Source organism: Protopterus annectens, chromosome 11.part0 (assembly GCF_019279795.1).
Source record: "Protopterus annectens isolate FY-2018-M chromosome 11.part0, PAN1.0, whole genome shotgun sequence".
In the NCBI taxonomy this organism is placed as follows: Eukaryota; Metazoa; Chordata; order Ceratodontiformes; family Protopteridae; genus Protopterus; species Protopterus annectens.
In genome coordinates this window covers 151,808,318-151,831,342 of record NC_056745.1, presented here as the reverse complement: position 1 = coordinate 151,831,342, position 23,025 = coordinate 151,808,318, and positions in this window count along the sequence as shown.

Sequence of the window (23,025 nt, the reverse complement as noted above, 5' to 3'; positions counted from 1 at the left end):
AAGATAAAACAACTGGAACAGGGATCTTTAGAAAAGTGTAGGAGTAAATTGTTGTTGTCTTTCAGCTTTTCCCGGTTAGGGGTCGCCACAGCGGATCTCCGGTCTGCTAGTGATTGGCAGTAGATTTTCATGAACGCCGAGGTGCCAGCTCAACGTTCAACCTTCAACGAAGGCATGCCTATTTACGCATGCCTTTCGAAAGCCCACCCAACCACGGGGAGGACATACAGACTCCACACAAAAGGCACTCCCCGCACTCCAGCCGAGAATCACATAGGAAAAAAATGGGAATTGTGGGAACAATAAATGCAGAGGAGGAACGAGGTTTAAAAGAAGGCAAGATTTGATTAAGCTATGTAATGTTTAACAATGAATGGATAGATTATAAGTGATGTATAATGTTTGCAACTGCAATTATGTCAATATGCTTTGTGATGTTTAACGTTTGCAACTAAAATTTTATCAATATGGCTTGTTTTAATTTATATAAATGTATGATTGCCTATGTCATATGTGATAATTTAATAAAGATGTTTAAAAAAAGAGTATGGACATGTTGTGTGCTGTGTGTGTGCATGTGTGTGTGTGTGTGTGTGTGTGTGTGTGTGTGTGTGTGTGTGTGTGTGTGTGTGTGTGTGTGTGTCTGTGTGGATTTGAATGCTTGACAGTGTGTGAGTGTGTCTGTCTTTGTGTGTGTTTGTGTGCACGCGCTAGTGCATTTGTTTGTGTGTGCACGTGTGTGTTAATATGTAAGCTTGAATGCTAGTGCTCTGTGTGTGTGTGTGTGTGTGTGTGTGTGTGTGTGCGCACGTGCGTGTTTGTGTGTGTATGGGTGCACTAGTACATTTGTGTGCATTTGTGTAGGGAGAATGAGCGTGAGTGTGCGTGAGTGTAGGGGTGCCTTTGCAAATGCAATATAAAGGCCTCTAGGTAGAATACTACCTCCAACCCATCTGACAGCATTAGTATTAGGATGTGATTCAGATAAATGCTAATGAGCCAATAATGAGGGCTGTGTAATAGTAGCCAATTATATTTTCTCACCACCACAGAAATGACGCTACCTGTGGCAAACAATTTATGCAAACAGTGACCACTTTTTCAAAATTCCAGGATATGTTTTCTGTCTTTAGTCATATATAAATCTTTGAAATAGCATTTTAATCTATTTGGGAAAAGAATAAGTCTTTCTTAGATAACCTGTACCACAAAAACAAAAGATGAATGCAGTACAAAAGAGCAGTTCGAATTTAGAGGCACCAATTAACCACATAGATATTTTTTTGGAAATGGGAAGAAACTAGAATACTTGGAAAAAAAGACTTACAGACAAAAAAGGCTGTACAGTCTTCACATCTGTGGCCAGGATTGGACTCTGGAGCAGACAGACCATCTTAGATGCTACTCATGTTGTAAGGTTTGCACCATGCAGCAAGAAAATCTATAGCTAAACCATATTTTATCTTAGTTGTACACATTTTCAGAATAATCTTCTCCAGGAAAGGACATAGATGCAGAAGTCAAAGCTGAAAGACAATCTATTAACAGGTATGACAAACTTGTGAATACACCATGTGAATTCCTCATCCCATTTCAAGATGAGTATGGTATATCCCAGCAAAATAAACAAAAATTAAAAAATCAAATGCAACATTATATTAATGTTAGAACCATCTGTTCTAATATCAGCCTGGCCATATAGCACTGCTAAGTTCCTGCAACCGGAAATAACGCAGCTGGGCCCACACTTGAAGTAATGATCAATGAGTTTCCAAATGGTACTTGTGTTGCAAGCTATAATATCTAGAAACATATTTCTGGGATAAAACTGATTGACAATAAACAAAGAAAATCATTTTCAGTATGGAAAAAGTCCTGTTCATGCCAGTGCTATAGAGAGCATAAGACTTCCTTCTGAGTAAAAACAGATAAATATCAAAGTATGTAATGCTGTAAGTCTAACAAATCTAATCCAATGCTCTGGTCATTCTGAATGGTGCTGTGCACTAAGATTTGTTGTTCTAACAAAATTTATGGTGAGACAGAGATGTAATGCTGCCGAGATTAATGACAGTAAACAGAATCAGTTATTGCCTGAGTCTGCTTTGGGGAAAACAGAAAATCTTGGTTGTCTGAGTCTGGGATGAACAGAAATACTTCAGTCATAAATCACAAAGCTAATCAAGTTATGGAAGGAAACAAAACAGTGCTTTGCATTATTAAATGCTGCTTTGCTTTATCTGTTACATAAGAACCTAGAACATCACTGATGAAGAGCAATGTGCATTTATGGTATTAGAAATACATTTATGTTATATTTTATATTTATAAGGCTCAAAACTGCATAACAAAACCATGTTGGATCATTCTAATTTCTCTAAGAGAGACAGAAAAAAAGAAGGGATCTACCATCCAATAAATGTTTATTTGTGAACATAAACAAAAGAGAACAGAATAGCTGAATTAACTTGCCTTGGCTATTGAACTAAGCAAAATGTATGACTCTGCTTTTTTTGTAAGGCTGCATTAGTTTATAAAGTTTTTTTTAAACATCTTTATTAAATCCCATTTTAGACATTGACACAAGTAAACATACAATAATGGAAGAGAAGTCAACAGTTTTGATCCTAAAAGTATATTGCACTTAATATAGTAAAAGCACATCTGTTAGGAATCTGCAATCTACCGACACAAATGTTAATAATGATATATTGTATAGTACCTGTTTCTGCCATTTTACTATTTATGATGGTAAAAACAGCTATAATTAAGTGTCTTACTTCCTCTGTTAAGCAGATACTTAGCAGTCTTGGAGCACGCACTGTTTGCTGTCGACAGTTCTATGTTGATTACATTTTGTCAGAGTTATGTGTGTCGATGTTAGTAAATATATATATATATATATATATATATATATATATATATATAAATAAATAGGAGCCATGACTTTAGTTGAAACTGCCAAATGTCAACATCTGTTATTGCGGCCCACTTTGGTCGACAATGCAGATGATTGACAGGTGTAATAGATCAACAGTCTCCCAGACTGGGAATGTGCCCCTTACCCTGGGATAATGTGGTCTTGGAATCAGTGTAAGTATTTATAGCTAGCTGGGGGTGTAGGGGGTGCAGGTGGGTTTTCCTCCCACTGCAGAAATATTTTTTAACTGTTAGTTTGCATGTGGACAGAATTTTATTTTCACATGTGTAGTGCACTGTCAACATTTGAATTTTTTGACCTGTTGTGGTTGAAATTAGTGATGCCGATGTTTGGGTCCGGGTGTTTTGATTACAGTAAGTACACCTATCTGTGTGAGTGTGTGTACATATACAATATATATTTATAGGTATACATGTAGGACAGTAAGAACAATACTAGGGGATCATAAGATACCTACCCATATATACTTTTAACTAGACACACTTAAAAGTTTGTGCCTCAATTTACAGACACTTAATTGCACTTGCTCTCTAACTGAGCAGGGCTGTATGTGACAATTCTGTACCTACTCATCCAGTCATTAAAACTAGCCATTAAGGTGGTGAGCCCATGGTGCAGATGGGTAATCCCTTACTGTACCCCAGATGACCCATGCTAAATTAGTGGCATGGGTGTTGGAGGAGGTGAGAGTAAGCTCACCTGCACTGGAATGAGAGAGACTCAGCTTAAGGTCACTGCAGTAAGCACCACACAAGCCTCCTCACTGACCCTGGCCATGGTTCATGTTAAGTCAGAGAAGGGTAGAGCAGGCACAGTCGACCCACAGAATGATGAGAGGAGCTGGTGGAAGATGATGGTCAGCTACTGGGAGAAAAAAAAGACTGGCTTTAAAGGTAGTCAAAGCAGCACTTTGTAATACTTTGACCTACAGCCGTATTGTATTCCATGGCCTGGGAATACATTGAGTTAGGAACCTATCTCTTCAGCAAGTCCTGTTAATTTGTTGGAGTAGATTTAGGTTGCTAGTGCAGGTGTTTGCAGAGTCACTGGTTTTGCAAGAAAACACCAGGTCATATAGGCCTGGGTCTTTTACATCCTGAAAAATTAAACACTGGTCTTCTTAGAGCATCCTGCAGGCTACTATGTCCAAGGAACGTTGGGGCGATCTATTGAGATAGTTTTTAATTTTCTTGGTGAGATATCTTTGGGACATTTCTAGTTGTGTGATATGCTTCAACTTATAAACACCAAAGGGAGTAATGTATTTAATGATGGATCTGCTAAGGGAAGAGTACATTGACAGGATGGCTTTTTTTGGATCTTCAGTATATTCACTTGAAAACTAACTTTGGCAAATAGAAGGATTTCCTGACTACAATAATATATGATTATTGAATGAGACAGAACTGTCCACATAAGTATCCAGGTTTCTTATGATAGTATCTGTCTGATGAAGAACACCACTTATATCTATAAAGTAGGAAGAGCTTTTTCTTAGAATTCAACTATGCTGCATTTGTTTACATACAAATTGAAGCCATTTTCAGCACACCAGGTGTGTGCATATTCCATCCCTGGCTAAAGCTATTTAACATCAGTAAACGACTGGATAACAGTACCACACTTGCAGACATCAGCAAACTCGGTCAGCCATACATCTGGGATATTGGAGTGGATATCTGCAAATAAATTCCAAAAAGGAGAGGGCCCAGCACTGATCATTATGGTACTCTACTAGTTACAATGTTACATTCAGAGAGGGCCCAGCACTGATCATTATGGTACTCTACTAGTTACAATGTTACATTCAGATAGGGCTCAGCACTGATCATTATGATATTCTACTAGTTGCAATGTTACATTCAGAGAAGGTACCAACAACTTTCACTTCCTGAAATCTATTGAATACTTGATTTGTAATCCAGCAGATAAGATCACAGGTTACATTTAGTTAATCTTTTTTAACAATACTAGAATGGGGGATAGTGTCAAAAGCCTTGCCCAGAACAACATAAGCAGTGTGCATTGGGTGACCACTGTTCACAGCTACTGTAACCTTTTCCAAGAATCTTACTAGGTTCAGGAGACAGGACATGCCCTTCACAAAGACAAAACCAATTGTGGTTTATGTCAGAAAAGTTGCCTATGCCTGCAGAGATGAGTTCTGAAATGATATGTTCCACGACTTTGCATATCAGGCTGGTAAAGCTGATAGGTCTATAATTACATGAGTCTGTAGAGGGACCAATCTAGGGTAGGACAGTCACAGTGGCTGCTCTCCGGGCATCAGGCACAAACCCTGCAGATGGCTGAGGTTGAATAATTTAAGTAGAGGCTGAGATAATGCAAACTTGACACTGATGACAATGCACCCTGATGTGCTGCCTGGTACAATGGAAATATTATTTTTAGTCTTTAACAGGGATTTCAAGACTTGTTCAAAGCTGATGTCAGAGTAAACTAAATTTTCGTAGATACTGGGGCCAACAGTGTGGGTAAGTATAGTAAAGTAATCATTAAATTTATCTGCTAATACATTGGCTAAATCCTTGATTGGAATATGTGAAATCATTACAGAATAGCTCAATAGATTCTAGGATGTTATTCCCTAATTTTCTGTCATAACTCATTACATCCGAGTGACACCTCCAGGTGCATCTGCAGTTAACACCTGCTGATGCCTCTAGCATCAAATATTGCTTGCTCATATTTGCATCAATACTTCCAAAACCATGCTATGTACAAGGTTTTCTTATGATAGTATCTGTCTGATGAAGAACACCACTTATATCTTATATATATTACACAATGGCAAACTCATCTGCATTAATATTTTACCTCTGTCTAGTGCAGGTAAATAGATATTAACTGTTGTTTTTATGCTATTAATTTATATGGATATCATTTTCACATTTTTCTAAATATTTCAACAATCAAGTAACACAGATAGAACTCCTTAGCCTCATATGAAAGCTCTCAGCTAGATGAATACATTGCTGCTGACAGTATCCCCCAGATTTACTATTCTTCCAAGCAGGACTTAGTCCTGCATGGAAGTGGCCGCTTAGGAGCAGGACGGCAGCGCACCATGCATATTAATGAAGGCACGATGCCTGAGCTCCTAATCTTACACGGAGCATGTAAGAGGGCAGGGGACATGTCTGAGAGCAGAGCTCTCAGAATATACACACCCCTGCAATGAAGAACAGCAGAAAGTCCTAAAGGAATGAGCAAGACCACTCATTGGTGTACGCATACCCCCAGCAACATCCCCCCATGTGTACAAGAGCAATAGTTAACACAAAAAATGTCAAGATACTTTATTTTTTTTATGAAACAGATTAAATTAAACTATAGGTGCACGGGTTTGCCCATAGCTTAGCTACGGTTAATGCAGCTTAAAATGACAGAAGAGGATAAAAAGTAAGATATATGCAAATGAAGCAGTATAGCATTAGTGTAGTGGACAGACATTCGACTTACATGCAGTCATTCCCAGTTCGAGTCTCACTGTAGCATATTCCATTTTCCATGTCAGATCACTTTATGACCAATATCTTTAGTTGCATAACCTACTAAATAACACATATTTGTGAAATGGAGTACTGCATTAAATGCAGATGTGAGGTGTCAGTGTCATAATGTTGCAAAGTCCACAGATAATCACAAGTGCCCCATACGGTATATGTACACAGGAATCAGGGATACAAATGGAAGGTAAAATGTGTAATGAATGATAACTCCATACAGCTTCCAAATCCTCCACCATCTCAAGAACCATTAGACATTACTGTCTAAATCAGTGCAGTGGTAAGCAGGAGTAAGCACTAGTAAGCAAGTGTAAGCACTATTAAGCAGTAGTAAGTGGGTTTAAGCCCATTTGCGCAGGGTAAGCAATGCGCACACAGGTTAAGCAATATTGAAGCTAACTCTCTGTAAGCATATTTAATCAGAGGTCAGCACTGCTTATCCTCGCGCAAACCCATGCAAACCCGCTTACAAGCACATAAAAGTGCCTTATTCATATTGTATGTAACAGCTGCTGTTCTGGCCAGAAACAAAATAAACAGCCTTTGCAGGTCTTGAACCCAGGACCCTATACACTATAGTCACAGTAGTTAACCACTAAGCCATCACAGCAGTACATAGAAGTGAAGTATCACCAAACAAATCCTCACTACAGTAAAATCAAACTGAACATGTGAAAGTAATCTATATACAGTCTTATATTCTATAACCTACTACATAACATAAATATGTGAACTGGAGTACTGCAGTAAGCCCAGATGTGAGGTGTAATTGTAATAAACTGAAGTCCCCTAATAAACACAAGGACCCCATACAGTGTATGTACACATGAATCATGGATACCAGACACATATAAAACATTTAATGAATAATAAATCAATGCCAAAAAGCAAATATAATGCAAATTAAATATTAAGCCAAGCTAAGCATTGCACAGGCCAGCTTAGTAGGTATAAGCAATGTGTAGGGCAGCTAACTCAAGTTGCCTATTGGTATACCCCTTTAAACGATGCCAACCTTAAGTAATCAGGTTTGCCCATAGCTCAGCCTTTTCAAAACCGTCCAATCACAACAAAGTGTGGGAAATCAGCCCTATTTAAACCAAACAGGCAGGAATACATCTCACAACTGGTTGTAGTTGCCCCTTGCAGGCACCATGTCTGGAATGGGAGAGGGTGTGCACTTTCAGGTACAGCGCTGGGGCATCCAGGAGTCCAGAGTCATGGCAGGACTCCTTCTCAAAGACAATGAGCAGAGACTGCTGCAGGGCCAGTACCAGGGTTCCCAATATAAAGCGGAAGCCTGGGACCATCTCACCCAGTGACCTCAACAGTGCCACTGGCATACCCTGAACTGGTGAGCAGGTTAGGCATAACTATGCTGACCTGAAGCGGTGAAAGGGGGATCTCTTGGATCAGTGGATCCAAAAGGCTAGGAGTAGAGGAGAGGTCCCAGCTGTGTGTAAGTATAATTCCACTACCTGTTTAATAATTGCCAGCTCATGTATATTATGGATAGGTATGGCTAAATATTCATCTTATGTCCTTCACAGTGGTAAGTGAGCGGCCTGCGAACCAGGAGACCCATGAATGCCGATTGGAGAAGTTGCAATGCGAGGCAGGTTAGTAATCCTCTTGCATGTACTGTCATAGGAAATAAATCTAAAAGTATTAGTAAGTTAATTGCCTGTATAAAACCTGTATTGTTTAAGGCAAGTACTGCATACACAAGAGAATATGGCAGGAAGAGTCTCATATAGGTTGTATGTAAATAAAAGCATAATAGCATGACAATGAAGATCTAACTGCTGGACTGCATGTGTTTACTCTGGTATCATATGGTAATGTAGATTTGCAATCACTTAATAGTACTGTTGTATTAAGCACTGTTACCCACACTGTGCAACATAAATAAAATGTGTAGGAATGTCTGTATATGACTGGTGTAATCCCCAGAGTTCAGTTAGTACAACTGAGAGAGACATAAACAGAAAACAGTGAAAAGGCAGACAACAAAATCCAAATAGCACATGCAACTGAGACGTGCACTGTTGTATTTTTAGCACACAGCCATGGTTCGAATCCTGGGAGTGATAGTAGTCTGCATACAGAATCATACCCCACAACTGTCCAGAATGTCCAGTAAATTGGCCCATATCTGCTGCCTGTTACTCTGTTCCCCTGGGAAATCAGTGGGATGATTCCAGACGTATAGGCAGTAAACAAGAAATACAACTGATTGTCTCACATCTATAAGAACAAAGCTGTCACTCTAGCAACTCCCCAAACTGTTATGAGAGTAATAAGCCAATTATGTCCCATCTACATCCCCATGTTGTCAAGCTGTGACCAGAGTGTGTACAGTAACAGAGTGAGATGTATGTTCATAATACTAATGTGGAATCTGGTACTTTGTGTGGCAATATTCAGGTAGTGCTAACAAACATTGCTCCCACAGGTCCACCAGATACGAACACTGTGTACAGAAATAAAAGATTGATATCCTCTACTGGTACTTTTTACTCTGGTATTGTATGGCATTGTTAGTGTTGCAGTTGCTCTGAATAATAAGGTATTACTCATCACTGTCACCCACACTGTGCTACATAATATAACCATCTAGGAAATCCTGTATAAGAGTGTTATAATACAAGGTCAGAATGTAAAACCACAGGAGAATTATAGACAGAAATCAGATAAGAGATATACAGGAATGTCTATATAGCCTACACAACTGTGATGGACAGTGTTTTAGTGTTAGCAGACACAGCCATGGTCTGAATCCCGGGAGTGGAAGTAGGCTGTATACAGAATCATACCTCACAACTGTACAGATATGTCCAGAATGTCTGGTATATCAGCCCATATCTGCTGCCTGTCACCCTGTCCCCCTGAGAAATCAGTGGGATGATCCCAGATGTTCAGGCAGCAAAAAGGAAATATGACTGATTGTCACACATCTATGAGAACAATGATGACACACTAGCAACTCCCCAAAATGTTATGAGAGTAATAAGCCAAGTATGTCCCATCTACACCCCCATGTTGTCCAAGCTGTGCCAGAGTGTGTGCAGTAACAGAGTGAGATGTATGTTCATAATACGAATGTGGATTCTGGTACTTTGTGTGGCAACATTCCAGGAGTGCTAACAAACATTGCTCCCACAGGTCCACCAGATACGAACACTGTGCCTAGAAACAACAGATTGATACCCTGTACTGGTACTGTTTACTCTGGTATTGTATGACATTGTTATTGTTGCAGTTGCTCTGAATAATAAGGTATTACTCATCACTGTCACCCACACTGTACTACATAATACAACTGTTTAGGAAATCCTGTATAAGAGTGCTGTAAGTCACTAAAGGTTGAAGAGGGCAATAGTCTAAATATGTCCCGGTTCACCAGCATGTGGTCAAGACATGGCCAGAGTCTGTGCAAAAAGAGATGAACAGGTGTGTGCATAACATCAGCCTGGAATCTGGGAGTATGTGTAGAAACAGTTAGTCAGGGTTAACAAACAGTTCCTCCACAGGTATACCAGGTAAGAGGTGTATACTGCAGGTAAAACCAGTCAATGTATATAGTTGTCAACAGCCATACCACTGTCCAAACTAAGGCAATAGGGTAGTGTACTAATACTTGTAAGGTACAGATAACAGCACTGACTAGGAAAGTAATGTGAACTACAGGATTATACTAGTTGTTAACTGACACCCCCCCACACCATATCTGCAACAATAAACTAAATACCCAACTCAATTGGTACATGATAACTTAACTGTAATGTTGGGACATATTTCCTATTGTTTGATAATTATTTAAATCTGTTTCTATGCATGTGATATGTTGAAATACTCCCACATTGGTGGCATGGTGCCATCAATGTACCTGCATTCTATTTTAATTACCACTGTGGTCCCATATATCCATGTGTTCTGTTTGCTATGCAACTGTTCCATATCTGGTGTCTGGGTTAATGGGAATATTGATGCATGCTGTTATACCTAATCCTGGAATGTGTTGACTATTACTAACCCACATATGTTGATAAAACATAAACACCATAGCATGTATGGGAATGCGGGTGCCAGCGGACCCACCTGTCCCATCTCAGCTGGCCGTAGTGCTGGTGCCCAACCCAGGACCTCCTCGTCCGCTGGTCCTGCACCACCTTCTGGGTGGAACCACCTCAGGGGATGGGGCTCGCCCCTCTGGGAGTGGGCGGGGACAGGAACTTGTCACCCGTCGCCAGGTCCGGGTCGTGGTGTGTAACGAGCTCAACAGGGAGTTTGGAGATCCACTACGTCAGCTCGAGGGCCACGTGTCGCAACTAGAGGGTCGGCCTGGTTCTCCAACTCAGCCCTCAGCACAGCCACCCTCGGGGCAGTGAAGGTGCAGTGGTGACTGCCCATGGGTGGGGACCTCAGTCCCACTGTTTCCACTAGGAGGATCATGGGCTTCCAATTTCCTAACACCCCCTCCCCATCAAGGTGTTTAGGCCCCACATGTGTCATATACCGCCCCCGTATGGGTCTTGTTTGTCTTGTCTGTTAACCTACCCAACCTGCCTCCCCAAATATACCAACTAACCCCTTCCAACATCCCAGTTTCATCTGAAAAAAAAGGGCAATCTGTTCCCAAAAAAAATCTCACCCTATATATAGCTGTCCATTTCACACACACGGCCACTGGACACATGCAATGTGATCTAATTGGCATCACAACATATTATTGTTGTCCTCACCCCTCTCTCAGGGGTTGGACTGTCCAAATCTACCTCCAAATTCAGTGTATATGCACAGCTGTTGCTGTAGAAGAAATGGGCAGCTATGGACCTTCCCTACACCCTTCCTGCACATCCCTAGCTATTTTCCCGACTGTCTTTCCCTCTTTGTGCCCCTTTTTCACCACTTTCCTATCAACCCTTTTTTCTTTTCTTTTAAAGAAATTAGCATGGGGTAAGCGGGATTAAGCACTTTTAAGCAGTAGTAAGTGGGTTTAAGCCTGTTTGCAAGGGGGTAAGCAATGCCTACACAGGTTAAGCAACTGAGAAGCTAAATCACTGTAAGAAACTGTAACCGGAAGTTAGCAGTGCTTACCTCCATGCAAACCCATGCAAACCTGCTTACAAATGCTTAAAAGTGCCTTAATCACTCTGTATCCAACAGCCCTTATTCTGCCCAGCAACAAAATAAACAGTCTCTGCAAGGCTTATACGCAGGACCCTGCACATCATAGCCAAAGTGATTTAAAACTAAGCCATGGGAGACATACATAACCCTGATTTTTTCACAAACATATCATCCAACACAGTCATTCAACAGTACAGGAAATGTATTTAAACATGTAGATGTATGTGTGTGTATATATATTTATATCTAAATAGATATATATGGTTTACTATCACAATGCCGACGTGCAATTGCACGGCTATGAAGTATTCGAACAACAGATGTTCAAATACTTCATAATTCGGCAGGTTATGAGAGCGAACGTTATCATTGCGAATGGACTGTTCATTCGCAATTATAACGTTTGCTCATGTGAGGGGATCGTGGTACAATGCGGTTAGGGAAATACATCCCTTTCCTCACTGTAGTGCGATCTCGGAGTCGGAATATTAAGTTAAGGGGGGTGGGGGGGCACAGCCGCCCACAGGGGGGTGCTGAGGGGCTTGCCCCCCTGCATAACTGTGAGTTTAGGCTAGTTAGGTAGGGAGTTACGGGATGGGTGGGAGTGCTGTTGATTGCTGGAAATGTCGCAAGCGACATTTTCGACAATACACAGTTGTTTTCGACATTAGGGACATACGGAAATGTTCATTTCCGATGTTTAAATTCGAACATTAAGACACTTTTTATTTTAAGTTTCGATTTTATGATAGTAAACCGATATATACATATCTATATATGTAAATATATATATATATATATAGAGAGAGAGAGAGAGAGAGATTCACTATACAATATCGAAATACTGAAATGTCGAATTTCAGTATTTCGAGACTGAATAGTCGAAAAACCACATACATGAAAACCCACAATCACGAACACTACAATCGCGACCATTCATACACACACACAAACCAGGACATAATCACACACATACATGCACCTACCTAACTAAACAAACATAACAACACACACAAACACACTTAACCTACCTATAAGCAGGGCAAGCCCCTGCACCCTCCCCTACTTATATATTCTAACTCCGAGGACACACTAAACACACAAACACACAAAAAACACCACCGCACACACACTAAAATCCCTACCCATTATCCTCAAACACATAACACTTACCTGAAACCTCAGATAAATCCACAAACCGCACCAGACGGCACGAATGCGACACCACGATAGTGGCAGATTCGACATTTGCAGATTTGGCATAGTGCAGTTTCGGTTAACTGCACTTTCCATTATTCTGTCTCGATGTACTGAATTTCGACATTTCAGTACGTCGAGATTGGTGTATCTATATATATATATATATATATATATATATATATATATATATACATACACATATGCATACATCTATAGATATATATGTCTACGGGTCTACTGCTTTTGGTCGAATTACATTTGGTCAAAAATGATTTCAGGCAGCCCACTTCACCGAAAATGCATTTCACTGAAAACCCATTTGGTCGAATTTCATTTGGTTGAAACTGGTATATAGCCCCTGCCCCACTCAGTGCGACCCTGGAGTGAGAATATAAAGTTGGGGGGGGGTCATAGCCCCACACATAATTGCAATGTATTCACTATTATATACTTGTGTATCCATTAAAAATACATTGAAACAGATAACGTCAGTAAAACCTACTTGCAAAATATGGGGGGGGACTTCCCCCCACACCCACCAATGTGGGGGGCTGTGCCCCCACACACACACCCTAACTTTATATTCTTACTGCAGTGGAGCAGGGGCTATATTCCATTTTCAACCAAACGGAATTCGACCAAATGAGCTTTCAATCAAATAAGCTTTCAGTGAAGTGGACTGCCTGAAATAATTTTCGACCAAATGTAATTCGACCACAAGCAGTAGACCCATGTCTACATATATATGTCTATATATATATATGTGTATATATATATATATATATATATATATATATATATATATATATATATATATAAGCATAAATATATATCTATATATGTATAGACAGACATATATCTATAGATATAATATAGATATAAAAGAGAACATAACAAAAACATATATCTCCATATGCACCGTTAATGGGGGTGAGGGGGCCCAAGCATCATACATCTTGTACGTATAGATGTCCCCCCCCCAGAGCCAAACATGTCTGCCCTGCAATACAATACCAGCTGTTGCAAATCCCATAACTAGGACCTGACACAACATGGGCACAAGATGTTAACAGTACTCCATCCCACCTGTATGATGTCAGGCTGGTATCAATAACATATCATGTAGTACAGTCTGGCTACCATAGGGAATGTACAATGTGGAAACAATCAACATTCCTAAGATACCTATACGCATCTATATTATCTTATCGAAGTTTCAGAATATCAAATCTGAGATGGTCGACACCATATCATCGAATTCTGAAACATCGAAAGATAAAAAAATGCCTTACAGCAAAAATAAATAAAAACTTACCTTTGCAAGCAGGGGGGCAAGACCCCCTTCACCACCCACCCTGATTAAATATACCAACTCCGAGATCGCACTACATTGAACTAAATGGAAATCTCCCCTTACGGAGATTTCCTTTTAAACATTTGATGTTTTTGGCTTTTGCTAATTTCGTGCCGACAATATCAGCTTTGATATTGTCGACCTTCGACAATGTGAAGTAGACCCTACATATACACAGACACATATATGTGTGTATATATATATATATATATATATATATATATATTTTATATATATATATATATATATATATATATATATATATATATATATATATATATATATATGCATATATATATATATATATATATATATATATATATATATATATATATATATATATATATGTAACTACACATACACACACAGATATATGTATAGGAAGATACATATGTAGAAGGTGCACACAATATGGAACAGCCACTATGCCTACAGTTGCCACCTTACCAACTGGACATTGTATGAGCCACTCATACAAATGACAGTTGTTGCCTGCAACATATACCTACAGAGAGGTCAAAGGATATAATGCCACACACAGGTTTGCATACATGGAAAAGCTTTATTTGTGTACTATTACAGTTGTATATGCCATGTCATATCTGTTTAGACTCTGACATACATATAAACAGACCCCGAGATTCATGAAGCTTGCTCCAGGCGCAGGCGTAGCATAGGCAAAATAACACCAAATATGGCCGTCGAGCGATTCAGGTACGATCCAATTCCATGTGCACTACCGGCGTATGCCAGAACTGCGCAGCCCATGGCATAGGTATGCTAATCACCCCATGCGCAGTGTCGCACCATGCAAATGAAGGCAGATAGCGATTCATGAAGTGGTGCAGGCGTAGCGTAAGCACACGGAAATGTAAACCAAAAAACACGGTTTACATTTTCCCAAACAGAACATCGGAGCTATGGAAGCGGACCAGACTCATGTATTACAAAGTTAACATATGCCAATGGCTAAATACACAGCCAATGGCATAAGAAAAGATGCACAACACCTAAAAAAACATTTAATGTCATGTCCACAGTAACGCACAGTACAACCACAGGGCATGTGTGCGCAAACAGGAACATAAAGAAATTATATAAAAATGTCATAAAATCGCAATGTAATACAAATCAGGTTTACACCATAATACGCAATGGTAGGCATGGAACACCACAACCAAGGTGCAAGGGTTGCTAAGGGCCTGCGACAGTGTTCGGCGCGGTAACTATGAATTAGTAGTCAATGCCATGCAAATGAGGCAGGTAATACTGAATCACAAATGTACCCCCGGATGAAGGTTGTACCATACGGCACAGTGCTATAACACCGAGGAGTGGCTCAGAGGAGATACATGACATCAGCAGAGGGGTGTGCCACTGTAGCAGTAAGCACATTGGAGCAATGCAAATCTGGCCTGGCCATTGCTAAGCAAAGCTGCAGGACAGGGGTGGGGAGGAAGGTATAGAATCGTTTAGCTGAGAGCACACATGGTGCCCGAAAGCGCATGTGTATGGGGATGAAAACGTGCCTGAAACCCGGTAAGTGGATGCACGCACCGCAAACAATAGCACAAACAGGAAGGTAAGGGGAAGAAAAGAAGGAAATGCCGAAGTAGGGTAATTGGAGTACTAATGAGCAATCAACACCAATCAACTCATGGCGGCCAATCGACAGCAGCTGACAAGTCTGCTCGCAGAAACCTGCAAAACAGGATAGGGGAGGCATTGGAATGCAAAGAAAGGAGGGGATGCATTGGATTACAAAGATAGGAGATCTGTCATAGCAGAGCAAAGCAAACCGACAGTAGACCGGCAATAGCACACATTACGCAAGATAAGCCTTGTCTAGGAAAGTACAAATGAAAGCAGGCTGCTGGATGCATGCCAGAAAATGGTAGGTGGAATGTGCAGAAATGTAAAGGGAAGGTCAAGAGGTAATCCATGGCAGCCAAATGTAATTCAACACCAAAGGCACCACAATAGTAGTTCCGGTAGTAAAACACATAAGATACCCAGTAGCTACGATCATACATATACACCCTATGACATCATCGGTGTTTACAGCACAATAGTATAAAGTGTGAAAGCACCCTACACACACCTGTGTATTCCCAAACACTGCACCATAGGTGTAAACACACGGGGAACTTTTAAAATGTACATGTTGGGAGCTGCCATAGCTGTGATTCATCGGCATGTGTTAGAGACTGACGGTGTTGTGGAGGAGGATGCCGACAACCACCACAGGCCCCGGAGGAGGAGAAGAGTGTTCAGACCAAGGGTAACCTACCAGCAGCTACATGATGTGGAGATAGTAGAGCGTTAAAGGGTGGACAGGGACATCTTACAGCAAATAGTGGAGCTGTGCCGGCCACACCTGAGAACCAGAAACAACAGAGGGGAACCCATCCCAGTGGACACAAAGGTATGTGTAAGCTTGCAAATACTAGCCACAGGTACCTTTCAAAGGCCAACTGGAGATATAATGGGGATCTGATAGGCATCGGCATCCAGGGTGCTATACCAGTTCCTGGATGCCATGTTACCACGTGCCAATGAGCATATATACTTCTCCCGAACTCAGGAGGAGTTGGCCAGCAATATGCCTCACTTCCACCATGAGGCACACTACCCGGAGGTACTGGGTGCGATAGACTGCACGCACATACAAATCAAGTCACCACCCGATGAGCATGGTAGGTGCTACATAAACCGCAAGGGATTCCACTCCATCTACTGCCAGGTCATGTGCAATGCCCAGGGCATTATCATGGATGTGTGTGCTGGCAGCCCTGGAAGCTACCATGACTCCCATATCTGGCATGCCTCACAGCTGTATCAGGTATTTGTCAGGGGGGACATCCCACATGGCCACCTTGTGGGGGATTCTGGCTATGCACAGGAGCCGTGGATGATGATTCCCATCAGAAATGCACACACACCCATGCAAGAAGGCCATAATGAGGCACACGCACAAACCAGAATCATCATAGAGCATGTGTTCGGGATGCTGCAATCACAGTTCTGTTGCTTGGACACATCTGGTGGAGCCTTGCAGTACTCTCCAGGCACGTGTGCCCACATCATCATAGTATGTGCCATGCTACATAATATGATCCTGCGGAAACAGCTGCAGCAGGGACAAAATGGTGAAGACCCTCATAGCCCACCGCAATTGCCAAGGCCATCACAGGCACAGAGGGATTCAGACCACGAACACCCTGTGCCAGCCCCAGTAGGCAGATGGAGGCATGCCCAATATGCCTATGCCTTGGCAAAGAGGAAACGTAATAGCATATGTTCTGACAGTGTAGGCCCCTACGAACTGACACACTTCTCCACCTGCACACACAGTAAAATGGATGGCACACAAACACGACCACCTGTAAATTGTAATGTATAGGTAGCCCACTGTGTGAATCCTACATAGGCAGCCCTCAAACATTGTACACACAACAGCTATTGGAAATCGGAATGTCAACACCTGAACAGTACATGCACCTATCAGCATATGGTGGTGCTGTGTGTATAGGTTCCCAGGTACATCGGTAGGTACACAGCCGATTGTCAGAGGCCATACACCAAATGGGACAAACAGTGTCCGCTGTTGCCACAACATCGAGTAACCAACTGTCGCTTAGTGGAGCAGAGGCAATCGCGGGAGCACATGTGTGTAAGCACTGTTCTGCACACACTCATCACAGAGTCCCTGCTGCGTTAATGAGAGGCTCCACATAATAAAATCATGGATGCTATGTCAAGGCATGGGTTGGTCATGTTATATAACTCAGGGGTCCTTATATATCTAAGACCTATGATGTTGAAGGGGCTTATTTGATTTATGCAAGTACTTAACATTTATGTTTCACTATACAAGTGGGCACATGGGTTTTGTGATATACCTAGATATTGGGGATGTTATTGATATTATATAGTCATTCACATAGGATGTTGTACATTTTTCATAATATTATTGATCAGACCATTATTTGATATTCCACATACTGATTAGTGGATTCTTGCCTCTTGGTTATTTTTTAGAATATTTTTCCTAAAAATATTATTGGTTGATACATTGGACATTTTGTATTTATTGTCTGACTAGCTAGGGTATGTTCACCTTATTTCATTTTTTCATGTTGTTAAGTTAGCTAATAGGTAGATGACAATATTCATTTTTGTATTATTATACAATTAAGGTGTTCTGTCATATTTATACCTATTATGCTTTAAGGGTCTTATTATTTATGAAGGAACTTTCCTAATATGTTCTTTGTATTTTAGGTTTATGTTTCACTATTTGGTGGACATACAAAATTGATGGTTGATTAAGACATTGGTCACAATACTGGTACTTATACAGCTATTTTTGGGCTGATTTAACTACTAGATAATACTAATCAATCAAACCTATTATATTTAACATACAATTTAGTGGATTTTTTTGTGTTTAAGGATATTTTTCCTGAACATAAGGTCTAATATTATTACTGTTTAATAACTAGTATTATTGACCCATTATTTTGGTCATTTATGGTTTCACATTCATGACTTAAAGTGAAGACAGGAGTTGCTGTATACAGCTTACATTTGGCGTAACACGGCTTAATGATTTAGGAACATATTTGGACTTTGGTTAATTTGTTACTTCCCCTGAGATACTGTTATTTAATAACTAATTGGATTTACATTATTCCTATCCTTTTTGGGGTAGGTTATTTTATTGGGTTCTTTTCCTGTTCTGGCACCGCACCATTTTTCCATTTTGCCATACTTGGTCGGTTCATTATGAATTTGGACAGTATCTTGCAGGGTATGTGTGCTGATAGGGAGGATATCCAAGTTTTCGGACTGGAATCTATCTCAAGCAACAATATCACTGATCAACAGGCTGCCCCTTCAAGTAATGGATGCCAATCTGCCTTCTTTAATCTAGAGAAAGCCCTTAAAGGGCTAAGAGCTAATATTTGGCACTTACGTCTTTTTAAGGCCTATTTACATAAAAAATTAGTCCCTTGTGGACTTAGAATTAAGTTAAAACCCATGGTCAGCAGATCTGAAGAGAGGTTGACCAATGAGTGGTTTGAGGCAGCTCAAGAAGGATCTATAAAGTTTGTACAAATACTGTCAGATTATTATGAAAGGACAATAGATTCAAACATTGCTGAGATTAAAGATCTTAGCAGCATTTGCAAACAATTTGAATCCAATAGCAACTATAGTACCTTGGTAGCCAATTTATCTAGGGAACTGACCCAGTATGACAAACTGACGAAAGAAAGAAAAATAAAAAAGTTCAATCGGGACGTCAATGATTATGCTAGGGGACGCCCTTTTGAACTACAAAAGTCAGTCAGATTTAAGGACATGACTATGGGTAGGGGCGGTGCCAGATCAAGGAAATGACCCAGACCCATTCTTAAAAATAAGGAGCAGATATATACCAGTACCTCGGGTGATGAGTCTTCCCCCACTGACAGTGAGGGTATCACATCTGATCACTCACCTTACAAAAAAAGAAGTAATATACCTACCCCTTTTGGGGTAAGAAGAAATGACGCGGGGGGAGGAAACACCATAATAGGTCCGGATTTGGAATCAATGGATGGAATAGTTCAAGCATTTCTAAAATAGATGAAACTGCATTTCATAATGTCCTTAATTTGTCTAAGGTTGAGCTCACTCTGGAACAAGAAGCAATCCTAAATAAAGGCTTAGGGTTTGTACCTGGTTTCTTTTGTGATCAATACCAAACAGTCAATGATGTTTTGGAATTTTGCCGCTGTTTGAATTTAAAGATATTTTTTTCTGATAATGTCAATAATATAGCTCAAAGATCTACTGAGTTTAGGTTTTTAAAATCTACATTCCAACCTCCTGCTAATACGCATGTTACAGCTTTCCAACAGGCTGTACTTAGGGACTTACATTTTCCACCATATGGTTTCAATATTCTTAAAGATAATATTCATGAAACTGAAAGACAGGCGCTTGAGGAATTGAAAAACAATAATGATATAGCGATTCTCAAGGCAGACAAAGGTGGGGCGGTAGTGGTTTTGGATATGGATTATTACACACAGGAAGGATTACGACAGTTATCTGATAACAAATGCTATATGAAAATGGATATTGATCCTACTCCTATTTTTAAAAAAGAGATTGATAATTTCTTGGGTAGTGCAGTAGAGAATGGCATTTTATCCACTACTATTGTCAAACATTTGACGGTTAAGGATCCAAACAAACAGATATTGTATTTACTTCCTAAAATACATAAATCTTTGACCTCCCCACCTGGCCGACCTATTGTGTCTGGTCATGGTTCACTAACTGAACCACTTTCAGTTTTTTTGACAGAATATTTGAAACCATTGCTTGTCCATGTGAGAGCCAGAATCAAGGATACTACACAATTCTTACAAATTATAGCAGAGACTGAAATTGAATCTGACTGGCTGCTCTGTACATTAGATGTAAAATCATTATACACCAGTATCCCACATTGGGCTGGTCTTCAAGCACTCCAGTTTTGGCTTGAAAAATCTAATTTATATCCTCCTGGATTCAATACACTTTTGATTTGTATATGTGAGCATGTTCTGAATAAAAACATATTCTTTTTCCAAGGCGAATGCTATTGGCAGTTACAAGGCACTGCAGTGGGGGCATCATTTGCCCCTATATATGCAGACCTCTTTATGGCCTACTTGGAGGAATATCTTATATATGACACATCTCATAACATTTACATTGTAGAAATGGATATCTGGCGTAGATATCTTGATGATTGTTGGATGGTGTGGCGGGCAGATACGGAATATCTTAATGAATTTGTGGATTATCTGAACAGTAACATTTGGGGCATTGAATTTACAGTTAACAGTAACAGGACTACCATTGAATTTTTGGATGTCCATGTTTATAGGAAGCCTGATAACACACTAGGCACTAAAATATACAGGAAATATCCTGAATACAATACATTGCTACATGCCTCAAGCATGCACCCCCGCCACACTGTCCGGAACATCCCTAAATCTCAGTTTCGCCGTATCAAAAGAATTAATTCCAGCCAGGATGATTATGAGCTAGCCAGTTCTGATCTTGTGAATAGATTCCTTGATAGAGGGTATTCTGATTTTGATATTAGATCTGCCAAATATTGGTCTGATAAGCTAACTAGGAACCAGCTTCTTGAATATCAGGACCGCCAGAAAAACAAAAAAGGTGATATGGTCTTGAGATTAGTTACCACATATGGCAGAAACAATCAGATTATCAGAGGAGTTGTGGAAAGAAATTGGAATATCTTGATGGCTAATGAGATTCTCAGACAACATCTTGGGACACGTTGTCAATTTTCTTACAGAAGGGGCAAAACTTTAAGTTCTATTTTCTTACATTATAAACATCATGGTAGTGGAGGTGCCCGGTATAAACAATTAACAATGACGGGTAAAGAATTGATTGGTACTTTTCCTTGCGGTCATTGCATGTCATGCGGTGACATAAATAAAACAAAATCCTTTAGCAGTGCTAATACTAGCAAGGTATATGATTTAAAGTTTTTTGGGAATTGTTCCATGAGTTGGGTGATATATCTTGCCACTTGTCAATGCTCCGCGTTTTATGTAGGAAAAACCTCTCGGCCATTAAAAATTAGGATTGGGGAACATAGGAGTAACATCAGAAATAAGAAAATCACCAATGCCCTTTACCAACACACAGTTAAACATTCTACGGCCAAATTTAGGTTCACTATTATTGATCGGATAGTTGGTGACAGAAGTCACCAACAAGGATGGGAGAATATTTTGACACAAAAGGAAAAATATTGGATTGTACATTTGGGTGCATTATTTCCCCCAGGTATTAATGATCATCTCTAGCCTATTTTTACAGTTATTGTACCTTGTTGACTAACAAGTAGACACACGCCTATATATATTTTCAACATATATGGGATCGTACTATGTAGTGTTACATGTTTTCTATTAATATAATGTGTAGGTTTCTTGACTATGTATTTCATTGTTATTTTTATTTTTATTTTTATTTTTATTTCATTTTTCCATTGTTGAATGCATATATTTAACCCTTTGGTGTTTAAGGTCTTATTAGACCATTATACTGCACTTTGATTGGATGGTCTTTGGTTAGCAGATACTATAAATAGTATCATGTGTATCTGTTGGCTCTCTATTTATTTTTATGCTCCACTGAAGAAGGGGCAACTGAAACTGGTTTGGAGCTGGGGATATATCTTTATATCCTATGTGATTTTCTCAATAAAATATTTGGGACATCTATTGCTGGCCGTTGTGTGTTTTAGAAGTTTGGTTGGCCGAGCAAAGCTCTACGTGAGAGGTTTGGTGTGGTTGTACATGGGTTGTACCCATGACAGGTATTCGTCACCCCAGCATGCCCCACCTACGGTCGTTTGAAGGTGTAGCACAGTATCGTGTGTGGCTCACTGTGATATACATACCCAATGCCGGAGCACATCTAGTAAACATCACATGGACACACCATTAACTGGACTCATCAATATGTAAACTAACTGAGTTACCCATGTGTGTGCAGTATGGAGTGACAGCCGTAGTATACTCCACGTACAAAACGACATAACACGTATACATATCCCAGATATCCATGTGTTAAATGCAGTGACCGTCGTGCATGTTCCCGGTCCCACTTCCTGCAAGGGATGTAACGTAATCCCGAAGGCACGAGTAATGCATGTCGGATGCAGGTCATCAGATCATGTTTAGCACACGTTAGCAGGAATATGCATTGCCCACAGCTGGTAAGCGATGTTTAAATATGACTATATGGATATGTGCGAAACAGGGATAAGCTTCTCC